This window comes from Petaurus breviceps, unplaced genomic scaffold (genome assembly GCF_028583685.1).
Source record: "Petaurus breviceps papuanus isolate PSGF00001 unplaced genomic scaffold, PetGlider_PUasm1.0 90397, whole genome shotgun sequence".
NCBI classification, from domain to species: domain Eukaryota; kingdom Metazoa; phylum Chordata; class Mammalia; order Diprotodontia; family Petauridae; genus Petaurus; species Petaurus breviceps.
Window position 1 is genome coordinate 545,052 of NW_027187239.1, and position 15,758 is coordinate 560,809.

Consider the following 15,758-nt stretch of genomic DNA (forward strand, 5'->3'; position numbering starts at 1 on the left):
TCCGGCCTCCCTCGGCTGGAGGCTGGGCCTCTCTCCAGGCAGCCCAAGATGGTTTCTGGGTTGCTACATCTCTCTGCTGACTGCAGCTCACCAATCCCTCACTTACCTGGAGACTGGTCCAGCCAGGTCCCTCCCATCTGGCATGCCTAAAAAGAAATTTTTTAAAAAACCCAAGTCTAAGCCTTCCCATTGATCTCTACAGATTTCCCCCTTACTAGATCTGACCCAACAGAAAGAGACAATTAAAAAAGATAAAACAGATTATTTCAATTACATGGGATTTAAAAGCTTCTACATAAACAAAATTCATGCATCAAAGAATGAGAAAGAAAGCAACTGACTTGGGAAAATATTTGTATTGAATATTCCCGATAAGGGTTTGTATCTGAGTCATTTACACAACTAGCAGAGATACAGAAGGCCAAGAGAAGTGGCCAAAAGATATGGACAACCAAATGCAGATGATCAATGACCACAGATCTGACGGATCCAAGTCCCTAACAGGAGAAATGCAGACCGATACAACCCTGACGTGCCTCACTCAGAGGAAGTTAACAAAGGACAAAAAATGGGAAAAGTCAGTGTCAATGGAGCTGTGAATTAGTACCACTATTCTGGAAAGCAACTGGGAATCACACAAATCAAGTGACCAAGGCATCCTTCCTCTCTGACCCTGAGATTCCATTGCTGAGCATGTGCCCCAAAGAGAAATCCATAAACACCCAAATCTCTCCAGCAGCACTGATCACAATAGCAAAGAAGTGGGAACAAAAGAGATGCCCATCAACTGGCGATTGACACACATATTGTTCATCCCATGAGATAAAGGAATATGGCTCTGCTGTAAGAAACAGTGGCTGTGATGGACACAGAGAAGGAGGGGAAGACTTCCAGGAACTAATGCAGAGTGAAATGAGCTGACCCAGGAAAACAGTGGAGCCGACAATTACCCATGAGGTAGGGAACATGGTGTATAACAGCAGCCTTTTCTTATGTATTGATCAATTTTGTTGGATTTTTCCTTCTCTTCCTCTTTTTCTTTTTGGAAAAAAAATATCTATTATAAGGGATGGCTCTCTATGAGGAGGAAATTAGGGCTGGAGAATACGGGGCAAATCTAGGCAATGAAAACACAAAAGCTTATCAATAAAACTGATTTTAAAAATAGATTCCAGCCCAATCCTGACATTTTAGTATGCCATGATCTTTTAAGGTTTGGACAGTCATCCCCACAAACTGGCTGTCTGCAAGTTTCATGAGTATGCCACATATCCTTCTGGCCAAGTCACTCAATTGCCCCAGTCAGTACAGACCCCTCTGGCACTGCCCTGGAGACCATGCAGTGACTGCTCTTTACTTATGGATATTCAGCCTAATCCAAACCATCGGATGATATTCTCTACCACTTCCCATCTTCTTCACAAGAAGTATGGGAGAAACTTTGTAAAATGCTTCTCTAGAGCTTAGGAAAACTCTCTCTATGGCATTTACCTCCACTATTCGTTACACAATCCAGTCAAAAAAGGAAACTGATTTAGAATGGCGCAGTCTGTTCTTGGATGCTGGCTTTTTGTTGTCTCTGCTTCCCCTTTCCCCCCCAGAAGCCTGTTAAACCATTTCTTTGATGATTTATTCTAGAATTTCCCTAGGCACAGAAATCTAATTTATCAGCCCATAGTTTGTAGACCCTGGCCCTTCTGTACCTCTCCTATTCTTGAAGATCCTTCAATGGACAGAAATCACATCCAACAACTCCTTCAGTGTTTCCAGGTTGTATTTGTATCCCCAGAATTTTGCATAGTGCTCAGGACAGGCTGGTAGAAAGACCAACAGATCTGGAGTCAAAAGACCCTGGGTTCAAATCCCAGCCTTTCTATTTGCTACATGGGTAGCTTTGGGGAAGTCTGTTTTCTCACCTGTAAAATGAGATGGGTTGAACTAGAGAGCATATGAATAAATGGAATTTTCCTTAAAATGATCAGTAGTGGGGGGGGCTAGGTGGCTCAGGGAATAGGGCACCAGCCCTAGAGTCAGGAGGACCTGGGTTTGGATCTGGCCTCAGACACTTAACACACACACACAAATAGCCATGTGACCTTGAGCAAAGTCAATGCCCTCAATTAATAAGGTCAATTAACCCCAATTGCCCTCCAAAAAGAAAAAAAATAAGTAGCATCTATATAAAGCCATCAGCAAGCATTATATCTAATGGGGATAAGCTAGAAGTATTTCTAATAAGATTGGGGGTGAAACAAGGATGTTCATTATCACCACTGTTATTCAGTATTGTACTAGAAACATTAGCTTTAGCAATAAAAGAAAAAGAAACTGAAGGAATAGGAATTAGAATAGGCAAAGAAGAAACAAAGCTATCACTCTTTGGAGATGATATGATGATATACTTAGAGAATCAAGTAAAAAATTACTTGAAATGATAAACAAATTTAGCAAAGTTGCAGGTATAAAATAAACCCACATTCATCGACATTTCTATATATCGCTAACAGAGCCTAACAGCAAGAGACAATAAGAAATTCCATTTAAAGTTACTGTAGACATTATGAAATATTTAGGAGTCTACCCACCAAAACAAACCCAAGAACTATATGAACACAATTACAAAACACTTTTCATACAAATAAAGTCAAATCTAAATAATTGGAAAAATATCAGTTGTTCATGGGCAGGCCAAGCGAACATAATAAAAATGACAATTCTACTTAATTTGCTTATTCAGTGCCATACCAATCAGATTGCAAAAAAATTATTTTACCAAGATAGAAAAAACAATAACAAAATTCATCTGGAAAAACAAAAGATCCAGAATATCAAGGGAATTAATGGAAAAAAAAATACAAAGGAAGGTGGCCTAGCCATACCAGATCTTAACGTATTAGAAAGCAGAAATTATCGAAACTACTTGGTACTAGCTAAGAAATAGAGTGGTGGATCATTGGAATAGGTTAGGTATGCAATACACAATGGTCAATGACTATAGTAATCTACTATTTGATAAGTTCAAAGACTCCAGCTTCTGGGATAAAAACTCATTTAGCAAAAACTGCTGGGAAAACTGGAAAACAGTATGGCAGAAACTAGGCATAGACTAACATCTTATACCCTATGTCAAGATAAAGTCAAAATGGGTACATGGTTTAAATATAATAATACATGGCTGATACTATAAGCAAACTAGGAGAGCAAGGAATAATTTACCTGTCAGATCTATGGAGAACAGAAGAATTTGTGATAGAGAACATTATGAAATGCAAAATGGATGATTTTGATTACCTTAAACTGAAGAGAGTTTTTACACAAACAAAGCCAATGCAACAAAGATTAGAAGGGAAGCAGAAAGCTAGGAAACAATTTTTACAGCCAGTATCTCTGATAAAGGCCTCATTTCTAAACTATACAGAACTGAGTCAGATTTATAATATGAGTCATTCCCCAAATGATAAATGGTCAAAGGATATGAACAGGCAGTTTTCAGATGAAGAAATTAAAGCTTTCTATAGTCATGAAAAAATGCTCTAAATCACTATAGATTAGAGAAATGCAAATAAAAACAACTCTGAGGTACCACATCACACCTATCAGTTTGGCTAACATGACAAAACAGGAAAATGATAAATGTTGGAGAATATGTCGGAAAATTGGAACACTAATGCATTGTTGGTGGAGTTGTGAACTGTGAGCAATCTGGAACTGTGCCCAAAGGGCTATAAAACTGTGCATACCCTTTGACCCAGCAATACCACTTCTGGGGCTGTATCCCAAAGGCATCATAAAAATGGGAAAAGGACCCACATGTACAAAAATATTTATAGCAGCTCTTTTTGTGGTGGACAAGAATTGGAAATTGAGGGAATGCCCATCAATTGGGGAATGAACAAGTTGTGGTATATGAATGTAATGGAACACCATTGTGCTATGAGAAATGACAAGCAGGCAGACTTCAGAAAAACTTGGAAAGATTCATATAACTGATGCTGAGTGAAATAAGTGGAACCTGGAGAACATCGTCCACGGTAACACTCACATTGTGTGATGATTGACTTTGACAGACTTGGCTCTTCTCAGCAATGCAAGGATCCAAGACAACCCCAAGAGATTCATGATCGAAAATGCTGCCCACACCCAGAGAAAGATTACGAAGTCTGAATGCAGATCGAAGCAGACTGTTCACTCTCCTTGTCTTCTGTTGTCTTGTTTTGTTTCTTCTTTCTCATAGTTCTTCCCATTGGTTCTAATTCTTTACATCATGACTGACGTGAAAATATGTTTAATATGAATGTATAAGCAGAGCCTATAGCAGAATGCACACGATTGTGGAGAGTGGGGAGGAGAGGGAGGGAGAAAATTTAAAACTCAAAATCTTATGGAAGCGAATGTTGAAAACTAAAAATAAGTAATTATATTTAAAACATTAAAAAAATAAAGTGACTGTAAACAGTGGGGAAAAAAGAGGGGGTTGAATTAATAACCTCTAAGGCTCCTTTTGGCTTTAAATATCATGATCCCAAGAGCCTAGTAAGGGCCAATGAATGCTTCCTCTCCTTCATTTACAAGCAGGTTATTTACGACCCCACAGGGTGAGGAGCCTTGAATTCATTAAAGGCAACGAGATGCCCCTTCTTGTTGCCTATTTGTTTGGCTGTGTCTTTGTGACCCCATTTAGGGCCTTCTTGGCAGAGATGCTGGAGTGGTTCTGCCTTTTCTTCTCCAGCTCATTTTACAGATGAGGAAATAGAGGCAAACAGAGAGAAGCGACTTGCCCAGGGTTATATGGCTAGTTAAGTGTCTGAGGCTGGATCTGAACTCAGGCCTTCCTGACTTCAGGCCCAAAGCTCCATCCACTGCACCACCTAGCCAGCCGGCCACAGCTTCCTTCTGCCTCCTGGGATCTTGGGCACCAGCTCCCTCTTTACCCTTTTGTTCTGTCATTTTTGATGTAAAGGTCATTCTCCTCCATGAGAAAATGGAACAAAGAAGGTACTGGGCAGGTCTTTCTTCTCTGTGTTGTCAGGTAGCATCATCCCATCCACCCCACACACTGGACATGGCCCTCCCTGAGGCTCTGCAATCACCCAACACAGCTTAGAAAAACAGACTAACCATACACACACACACACACACACACACACACCCCAAAACCTCTACTGTTTTCCTTGGTTTCCGCAGAGGCTCAGCCCGTTTTGAGCTTTCACACTCCTGGAGCCATGTTTTTGGGGTTGGGCCACGCTCCCCTGGCCGCCCTCGGTCACCACCCCTGCTTCCTCCTTCTGTACAGTTCATTTTTAAAGTCTACATTGGTTGGTCAGTTCCCTGTTCATCAAATTGGCCTCTTCAGAGAACTCCCATTTTTCTGCCTCACTGGAATTATTTTCCTTTGTTTCTTCAGAATTTCATTCATGAGTTTCTCAATCCTCCTGGGAACGAATTTCCCTTGGAGAACTTTTGTCCACAGGATCCTGCTTAGCCCTCCTCAGAGTCCCTTGAAATCCACTTTCCCAAGATCAGGGCATACCAGATTTCATCTTCCCTATTACAAACTCTAGGAGGGTGTGCTCACTTCCCCCTTCCCCAAAGTGCCCCCCCCATCGTCCTACCCCAGCAACCACTTCCTCCCTATTGGTGAGAATTAGATTCAGTAAAGAATTTCTCCTTGTAGGTTCCTCTGTCTTTGGAAAGATGAAAATATCATCATGGCAAGTCAAGAAGCTATTAGCAGTCCTGGCTTTAGCAAACAGTGCTCCAGCAGATGTCTGGTGTTGGGTTTGTAAGCTGTATGCTGAAGGAGGGGTCCTTTGGCCTAAAGCTGTCTCCTAGAGCTCTCTGTTTTCCACAAGGCCACCACCCTCCTTGGCACCTTCCTAGCTGCCTGCCAGACCAAGCCCATGGCTTTCCAGTTCACTCCCCAGCATTCCAGGTGTCACTGAGACTGCCTCATCATTCCAATCCTAACCCCTTCCGTCTGAGCCCCTCTCAGAGCTGGAGGCCTAAGGAAGCTTGGTTAACTGTCCCAAGTCAGGTCTAGGCTAGCTCAGCAGACCAGATGGTGAGAATGAACTCCAAAGAGCTGATGCACACAGAAGGGAAATCTGTGGCCTCCCAGCAGGAGAGGCTCTGGATGGCCCAGCTTTCTCCTAGAACTTCCCCTCCTCCCCTTACATGCCACCTGCATCACCTGGGCTGGTTAGATCCTTCAGCAAACACCTGCCAGTCAGGTGAGAGACCAAGGAGCCGAGATGTCTCTAAGACTGGGAAAAGCAAACAGGGTAGTAACTGTCCTCTATGGCTGTCCTGTTCCCACGAGAGATCCCTCTGGGGGAAGGCTGGGTGGCTACAGCAACACCAGGGGCTCAGCAGAGCTCCAGCAGGTGCTGGAAACTCATGGCTCCCAGGCGTGGCTGGCTGACGGGGCAGACCTCCACCAAGCAGATTTCTGCCAAGAAGGGGGCCGGAGAGAAGCCTGGATTCCAGACGCATGACTAAGAAGCCTGCCTGGCCAACAGTCAGGGAAACAATTTTCTGGTTCAACACCAAAAGCTGTGGTTTCTCCATCCTGTGGGTGGAGCCCGATTTGGACCCTGCACCAGGTAAGTGACTGGGAGGCTGGCCAGAAATCTTGGTTGAAACAACAGCTTAGGTCAGTATTATTTGGGAAGTGCTTTTCCTGAGAGGGATGAGAGCACAAAATAGGAAGGCATGGATGGCTTCCCCACCTTTCTTTGATCAAGGCCTGTACCATTTGGAAAGACACCCATGCCCCCAGTCCACTTCCTTTCTGCCAGCTGCCCAGGGTGCCCAGCTCTCAGCAGGGCTCTCCACAACTGGAAGCCAGGCTGCTTTTCCATGCTTTTTACACGTCACTGCCCACTGGTCCCACCAAACTAGCTTACTTGCTGCTCTCCCACCTCCAGGCCTTTGTCCAGCCTGTCCCCCATGCCTGGGATGCCCTCCCTCCTCATCTCCTCTCAGAACACCTAGTTCTCATCAGTCCAGCTCAGGCACTGCCTCTTTCCTGATACCTCCTGCTCCCGGTGACCTTATACCACTTTTTATTAACCTCATGAGTATTCCAGATTTATTGATGTGTGTAACAGGGTTTCTTGAGAGATAAACTCTTTGAGGGCAAAGATGATTTCATTTTTACCTAGGTACCTCCAGGGCTTGGCCCATGGGAGACATAGCTTGACAACTGTTGGCTTCATTGAGCTGGAAATTGAACCCAGGCCCTGAGACACAGGGCAGCCAGTGCCCTGTCCTGTGCTGCTACAGGGAGTGAAGAAGGAAGCCTGAGAGGAAATGGGGGGGGGGTAAGACAGTTAAGCCAGGAACTCTCCCCGAAGTGGAATTGTCCTGCCCTTGTCCAGCCTTGCCCCAGAGGAGTGTCCCAGCAGGCAATGGACTTCACCCCCTCCAGAACTGGGAGAGCCCCACACACCTGAGCAACAGGGGGGCCTCACACGCAGTACCCTCCACAGCACCCCAGCCCTGCTCCCTGTTCTCTCCCAAGCACAGGTGGGGGCAGTCCACTGACAGCCTGTCCTCTGCTGTCCACAGCTGTTCCCCTAACTCTCCCAAATGTGTCCCAAACATCCTGCATCTCTCTGCAATGCTTCCCAGAATCCCATGGGGGAAGATCAGGTGGGAGACCAAGGCCGCTCACTCCATGAGCTCTCAGGATGCCTCATTTCATCCATGTGGCTGCAAGCCCAGAGGGGGCCTTCAGGGGAAGCTGCCCCAGGCCTTTACTAAAAGTCTTTCTTTCCCACTTGGTACAGTACAATAATTTACTCTGCACCCACTCCACGTGTGTTAGGCAAAGACAAGACAAAACTCCACTGTCTCTCCCCTTAAACAGCACACATTCAGCTGGGAAACAGAAAGCAAAATAATGGGGAAGGAGGGTCAGCAGGGGCCTCTGGCATAAGAGGGCCTGGAGCTGAGCCTCAAGGGGAACCAGAGCTAGGTAGGGGCAGAGGTGAGGAGGGAAAGCATTCCAGGCATGGGGAACCACATGTGCAAAGGCTGGGAGATGGGAGAATGAATCTTTTATAAGAAACAGAGTTCACAGAGAGAACAAGTTGTGGAAGGTTTTCAGGGATGTGCCAGGTGAGAGAGTCATTGGCATGGCTAGGAGCAGGGGCATGGCCCTGAGGCCTGAGGAAGGGACTGGAGCACCAGCCCGGCTGAGGGGTGCCAGGTCTGAAGCAGGGTGGTGGCTGAGGGAGCAGAGAAAAGGGAAAGTGCTACCAGGGCTCGTGGCCTTCAAGAACTCAGGCCTGTGCCCAGGACAAGAGGAGGCTTGAGAATTGTTCTTGTAAAACCCCAGGTGCCACAAGTCTCCAACTTTATACTGTCCACTTAGCCACTCAAAGAGGGGCCACCTGTCTGACCCAAGTAGTTTAATAAATGCCTTCCTAATGGGCCCTCAACTCCCAATCTGGGTAAAGACCAAACCAGAGACCTTGCTTTTAAAGAGAAGGCTACCAATGAAGACCACAAATGTAGCCAGGAAAGAAGGCAATATAGCATCTCATGGACTGAGGCATCTGTCATGGGGCCAGCTGTGGGTGAGATAGCCAACCTGGGCCTTGGGTATCAGGGGTCCAGCAGTGGGTCAAGCTGAAGCCTTGAGTGGTGTCAGGATGGGGCAGGTCCAGAAGAGGAAAAGAGCACATTCCTACCCAGGGTGGGCACCTTCCCCCCAAAGTGGCAGGGTGAGCCTAGGGGAGACTGGGCTGGGCCTGTTTGTGCTTGGAGAGGTGAGTAACGATCTGAGAGGCAAGAGCTGCCCAGTGTCATCAAGCCAAGAGAAACTACTGAAGAATCTCAAGTGAAGAAGCAAGTACAGATGCAAAAATGTGCCGGGGGAGCAGTCAGGCAGATCCAGATGTGACCCCCTGGGGTGCCCCCTCCTTCCTCCATGTGCCCACAGGCAATGCCAAAGTGGAGGCCAAGCAGACTGGCACACCCACAGGAGAGCTGTGCTCAGCTGCCAACGCCCCCACAGGGCTGCTCCTTCTCTCCGCACCCCCTCCATGTGGGAGCCACAGCACAGCTACCCCCACTGACATGGCAGCCATGTCTGCCTACACAGTCAAGTGAGAACAACTGTCACCATGAGGCCACATGGGGAGCCACTTCATGGGAAGAAAGCAGCCCCAGGGCAGTGCCCTGCAAGGCCCCCCCCCCCATAAGCCAGCCTTCCCCGGGGCCTCAGAGGGAACATCCATTCATGCTATCTTCTGGGGAGGGGGGGTGGGAGAAGAGCACCTCAAGAGAAGAGGGAGCTTGGAGCTGGCCTCCCCCAGCATCTGGGCTCCCTAGTCTCTCTGCAGCAGCAGCCAGAGGAAGGGTGAAGGTGTGCAACTCACTGCTGGGGAAAAGGGGGCCAAGAGCCGGGGGTCTTCACCGAGCCTTTCCCAGGAAGCCAGGACACACATCCAGTATGTCCAGCTAGCCGGGGAGGCTCTGGGCTCTGAAGCCTGGGCAAGTCACCTGGGGAGCTTCCTGCCACTGGCCAGGGGCCACGGGGAGCCCCTCTGGGGGCACATCTTTCCTCAACACTGCGGGGGCTCTTGGGGACTCCTTTAAATCAGCAGATGAGCAAGTCACTATCATCACCTAGACACCCCCCAACAACCTCTGCATGAGCTGAGGCTGAGTCAGTCAGGGAAATCCCAGCACTAGGCTCAGGGCATCCCAGCCCCCTCCTGGCTGAGAGGAGCCCTCCTGCCCCTGCCCAGGCTGTGGGTACTACCAATTCAGGGTCTCAGAGCCCCCAGGGCTGGGCCTTGGCTTCCCTGCTAAGCTCTGGGGTGACCCAGGCACTTCCCCACTCAGGGCCTCAACTGCCTCCTCTAAAAAACAAAGCTTAGACCTCCAGTAGGCCTTTCAGCCCCAGGAGGCCATGAGAAGTCTGCCTGGCCTCAGCCTCCTCCTGACCTATACCAAGAGCCCCAGCTCTGTGCGTGATCACCCCCTGCATGTTCCTTCCAAGCCCCACCCCTGCTAGGCACTGCCTGTGGCCTTCAGGAAAGGCCTGCCCGGAATCGGAACATAAGACAGCTCATCCCCTGCCTGAGAATCAGTTGCTAGCTCCAAGAGAGAAGAGAACATAGAAGGAAGGGGTGAGAAACCCTGGGAGACAGAAAGGGCCCAAAGGAGATAAAGAGCCTTGGCTTGGCAGGGCCAGAGCACAGGGAAGGAAACAGAATGGCTCCTTTACAGTAACCTCCTTGACACCAACCCCCCCACCCCAGTTCAGCCAGATTCCCTGAAACCAGCAGGACCGGTTAGCAGCCACCTCATCCTCCCCCAGCTCTCAGATGGGCATGCTGTTTACAAAGGGTAGGCAGCCTCCCCAGGCTGCCTGACATCTCCCAGGGCAGGACCACGACTCCCCCTGGCAGCCCAATCCCAGGCAATGGAGAGCAGGTGGGAGAGGAGAGGGCCACCAGTGCTGCTTTGGAGGGAAGATGAGCTCAGATTTGACCATGAGGGTCAGAGGGCCCTCTGGCACAGGCCTGATGATGGCACTCCCCAGCTTCTGAAGCTTCACAAGCTCCCAGTGACCTCCAGGATCAACCCTAACATCCCGTTTGGTACTGAAGGCCCTTCTTCAGAACATGGCTCCCAACTCTTTCCAGGCCACTTCCACAGAGCTCCTCCCCTCCCTCCCCCCCATCCTCTGAGTTCTCAAACTGGCCCACTCACTGTTCTCTGGACACCAAGATCCATCAGCCATCTAACTCCACACCTTTGTCTAAGCTGTCACTCTCCACCTCTGCCTCCTAAAATCTTTACCTCCCCCTGGACTCCTTTCCTCACCTCCATGCCCCAAAGTTACTTGGTCTACACTTCCTATTAACACACCTGGGCATAGGAGAACACTAGCCCCTAGTGGTGAGAGGAAGTGTCCATACTGCCTTCCTCATCAAGGTTTGAACCCAATTTTTGCTAAGGTGGAGACACACCGCCTGTGGCATTCACAGACCAGCCAAGCTCTACGGAGGTGACAAGGGGAATGGAGCTTCTACAACCATCCAGATGCCCAGAAAGTCTAAAGTCCCCCGTCTAACCCTCAGCTCTCTGTGTATCTGCCTCGTGCCTCTAAGATTCATTCCCAGAGCCTGCCTGGGGGTTATAGGACAAGGGGCTATTTCAGCACAGCTCCCCGGGCCAGGACAAGGGGGCTGGGGAGGGCTGCCCTGGCATCCCAGGGAAACCCAGAAAGGCTGCCGATGAGCCTGCTCAGGAGGTGGCCCCTTGGACCCCTGTGGGGGGAAACAGCGGGGGGGAGCACTCCTCCACTCTGAGTCACCCTGGGCTTTTTACAGTAGCATTTGGTCTCCTGCATTTTCCCATGCTGGAAATTTGGAGGCTGGAGGGACCTGGAGCCCAACCAATTAAACTGAAAGAGGATGCAAATCTATAAACAAAGTGACAGAATCCCAGCGGTTTACTTAGAGGTCTTTAAAAACAAATGGTTTGAATGGATATGCCTCCAACCTGCCCACTGAGGCCTTGACCTCAGAGAAAGGAGCGGCTGTAGGGAGGGAGCAGCTGAAGGGGATGCTGGTGCCTGGAAGGAGGCCAGGTCCTGGCAGTTTCAAAAAGTTGGAACAGCCCCCACTCCCAGTGGCATGGAGGAGTTCTGATGTGAGGGGTCTTTCTGATTGGCCAGAAGTCACTGCTAATCATGGTACCCAGAGCCCTGTACCACCACCGACAAATCCAAAGAGAAACCTCTTGGGTCCAAAGATGCCTGGGCTTCCTTCTTGCACCAAATCTGGAGAAGGTCCTGGCCTGGATGAAGCTGGACAGGGCTCCGGGCTGACAGATGCCTGCCCATGTCCACAGCTAATAAGCTTCCACTTCACAGAGAATGGAAAACAGCTGTACCAGGAGTTGGGGGAAGGGCTGCAGCTACAGAATGTCAGGTCAGTGGAAAAGGAAATGGATTTGGAGTAAGAGGGTGTGGGTTCAAATCCTAGCTCTGTCATTTACCGAGTGGTCCTGAGCTCTCCAGACTTCAGCTGCCTTCCCCAGAAGACGACGGCCTGGGCTAGATTCCTGCACTATGTGCCTCAGTCCCTTGGGAGGGGTTCCCACCTTTCTCCTCCAGCTCTAGAAAGGAAGATATGAAGGTAGAGGGAAGGTGCGCAGACTCCCCAAGCTCCAAGGATGTCCCCCTGGGCCAGCTCTGCCCAAGCTCAAACCCTTGGAGATCTGGCCTGAAAGCAGGTCCTGCTCAGTCCTGGTTGGCCTGACTCAGGGCTGGAGCTGCTGAGCAGCTCAGGTAATTTCTACATCCAGGATGCATTTCTCCAGCTGCTTTATGACAGGGGCTCATTACAGCCCTGATGTGAAACTGTTATAAAGGGTCATGTGGGCAGATCCGTGACTGTGACCCACCGCGCAGGCCCCATCGATGGTGGGGCCCCAGGGGGCTAGGAACAAGTACCTGCCACCAGGAGGCCACCCACTGGCCCCTCATTGTTCAGAAGACGGAGGAAAGGCCTACAAGTTGGGGAAAACTGACAACAGAGAGCGCATGAGGAACTGCTGGAGGCACAGCTTATGACTGCCTGGCTCCAGCAAACAGAAATCATTGAGAAACACTGCTCGGAGCTAGAACCAGGGACTGACCAAGGATCGGAAGTGTACAGTAACAGAGGGGAGGGAGGCCTCCGCCATTGGAGGGAGGCTGTAGATGGCACCTCTCTGGGCCACTGTGCAAGGGCTTCTGGCCTAAAGGACCTTGGGAGCCTCCTGCTTCTGATGTTCGATGACTCCCCAGAAGGAGGGAGATGTGCCCAAGGACTCTTAGAACCTGGACAGCACAAGGGAATCCTTCCACTTAAGAGACCCATTCTTTCAAGTCTGCCCTGAAGTCTGATAAAAGCATCTGTTTAAGGAAAGGTGAGCAAAAAATATAACAGTGCCCCCTCCACCTCACCCCAAAACCAAAGCAGCCTCTGGAAAATAAATGCCTTGGACAAAAGGTTTTCGTGGATGCTGGCTTGAGCTCTTGGCTGAAGAAAGGCAGTGTCAGTGAGGGCACAGGAAGCTCCCACTGTGACTGAAATGGATTATCTATGGTTGGAGTGTCTCCATTCAAGGCTGGGAGGGGCAGCTGTTCCTTCCTGGGCCCCACCCTGTACCCACCACCCCATCCAATAAGCAGGCATCTAGTGCTGTCTAATGACTGTTGGTGGAAGGGTGACAGTATGCTTGGCTCTCAAGCCAAGTCATAATCCCTAACCTTAGGCTCCCAATCTGAGTGACAGGAGAAACAGAATGAAGACATCAAAGGGTCCTCGAGGATGGCACAAAGCTCCCAGGCTTTCCGGAGGGACTGGTCAGAGGCAGAGGAGGGGAGGAAACCTCGTTACCCCATGGGCTTGGAAGGAGGAAAAAGCTGGTCCCACAGTGGACAAAGAGAAGGCAGAGGGCTGGGAAAGGCCCTAGAGGGAGGGGAATAAAGGGGGAATGGAGGGCAGGGGGAAATGAGCTGGGAGATGGCAGTGGGGGTGAAGACAGGATGTGAGCTAGGAGCTAGTTCAGGAAGTAATGATTTGAGAGACAGACTGAAGAAAGGTCAACCCTCCCGCCCCCCAGGCTCCAGCATGCTAAAGGGGAGCCGAGGCCAGAACAAGGGCCAGGCTTGTATCAGGAGGCTCTGGGAGTGTCAGATCAGCACATTCAAGGGGATGAAGTCAAAAAGGGAGGGAGAGAAGGCCAGAGTGCCAAGGGGGCCATGGCACTGAGGAATGTTTGTGGCATTCCAGGCAGAAACAGCAGTGAAAAGAGGAACATGGGGACATGATTGATCAGGAAAAGCAGCTGATTGGCCCCATGGAGCCAGCTGCAGTAGAAGGCCAGAGGCAGGGGATGCCGAGGCAGGAAGGGAAGGCACTGGAGCCTGGGGAGTGGGGGTGGGGTAGCACCTTGTCCTGCCCCAGAAACTGCAGCTATAGCTGAGGAGCTGTCTGCGCCAGGGCCTGGCAGGCCAGGAGCCTGGACGACATTGGCTGTGTAAGCCCTTGATGTCACCCCCAGCTGGAGGCTGAGAGGAAGTAGAATAACCAGCTGCCCGATGGGTCACCCAGCTCAGGTGGAGACTTATGGGCCAGGGGTGGGCAGACTCCAGGGCAGTCCAGGAACTCCTGCGTCCTCCTCTAACCCAGAGGCCTTTACCGAAGACAGCTGGTGGCTCAGGGGACAGAGCACGGGGCCTGGACTCAGAAAAACCTGCCTTCAAATCCAGCCTCAGGCACTTAGCTGTGTGACCCTGGTCAAGTAACCACTGTCTGCTGCAGTCTTCTCAACTGTAGCACGGGGATGATAATGGCACCTACCTCCCCGGGTCGTTGTGAGCCTCGAAGAGGCTGATGCTTGTGGAGCCCTTCGCACAGTGTCTGCTCGATAAGCACTCATCCCCCTTTCCTGCCTCCTCAGTCAGCTGGGCCATCTTTGACATCCCAGATATGGCTGCCGGAGGCCTGGGAGGAGGAAAGCTGATGAGAAAGCAAGAGGACTCCTAGCCAACGCCCCGGGAACGGGGCCATGGGGAGGCCCGGCCCAGCTCTAGGCTCACCACTTTCCCCAGCACACACAAGGCTCACGCCTTCCCGGCCTTCCCTCTCCTCACTGCAGGCTGGGCAGTTTCTGGGTTATCTGTTCTTTCTCCACCAAAGTGAAACCAGATGGACTACACTGTACAGACCCCACCCTGGGCACCCGAGGGATAAATGAGAGGGAGTAAAAAGTCTAAGCCCATGTGGTGGCTTGACCTCTCAGCTTTCTATCAAGGGCAGCCCCAAGGCTAACAACTCACACTGACCTCAGGCTCTGAGTTAGGCAAAGCACTTTCCAAATGTTACCTCATTCACTCCTAACAACCCTAGGAAGTAGGTGCTCTTATCATCCTTTATTTAGATGAGGAAACTGAGGCTGACAAAGATGGCATGGCCAGTAAATGAGGCCAGATCAGAGCTCAGCTCCTCCCCACTCCAGGTCAAGCCACAAACCAAATTCTCCACATGTCCCAGAAGCCCAGACTGGGCATCCAGAGGCCACTGATGGGACTAGACAAGCTCTGAGGTCCCTTCAAATCTGCACGTGGTACCCTGAGGGGCCTGAATTAAGGAGAATACTGCTGAGTGTGGTATTTTCTTACTGTTCCCCCGGGGACTCTTCATACTACCTGGCCAGCCAAGCTGGGCCCTGGCCACGCTGCCCCTCCCAGGAGGCCCTTCCAGCAGCTGTCCTTTCTCCAGCAGGAGTTAGGGTGATACAGGTGGGCCCAGTGTCCTCTGCTTACATTTCCAGATCTCTTGGTGATTTAAAATGTGAACTCCTGGGCAGGGATTGTCATGTTTTAAACCCCATGTACATCCAGAACACAGCCCAGTGAGAGCATCTACCAACCTTTCCCAGGCCTCCTCCATCTCGGTGCCTTCCCTCTCCCATTTCAGCCTGGCTAGAGCTTGTTTGCACCAAGCAGTTTGCATGTTGTAGAGCAGGGCCCATCTTCTGCCTTTCTCTGCATCCTCACGGCTCCGCCTTGTGCCTGGCATATGGTAGGTCCTGAGTAAATGGTAGCTGACAGTCGTAGATGGACAATGCCTTGTACATGATAGCTGACCTCACACACACATCTCATCCCTTTAGGCTCTTAACCTGGGGAGCCATCAAACAAAAACTAAAACATATATATATATATATATATATATATATAT

At 50.0% G+C, this 15,758-nt stretch overlaps 2 protein-coding genes across 2 annotated transcripts in view; both read right to left on the reverse strand.

Moving 5' to 3' along the window:
• Positions 1 to 15,330, reverse strand: part of DAGLA (diacylglycerol lipase alpha) — a 63,075-nt gene extending 47,745 nt beyond the window's left edge. Inside the window, exon 1 of the mRNA XM_069108522.1 lies at positions 14,376 to 15,330. The gene's annotated coding sequence lies outside the window, so the exon portion shown is untranslated. The remainder of the gene's footprint in view (positions 1 to 14,375) is intronic.
• The window catches only part of FEN1 (flap structure-specific endonuclease 1), a 129,382-nt gene extending 113,970 nt beyond the window's left edge, over positions 1 to 15,412 (reverse strand). The window contains exon 1 of the mRNA XM_069108527.1: positions 15,403 to 15,412. The gene's annotated coding sequence lies outside the window, so the exon portion shown is untranslated. The remainder of the gene's footprint in view (positions 1 to 15,402) is intronic.
• Positions 15,413 to 15,758: the final 346 nt, after the last annotated feature.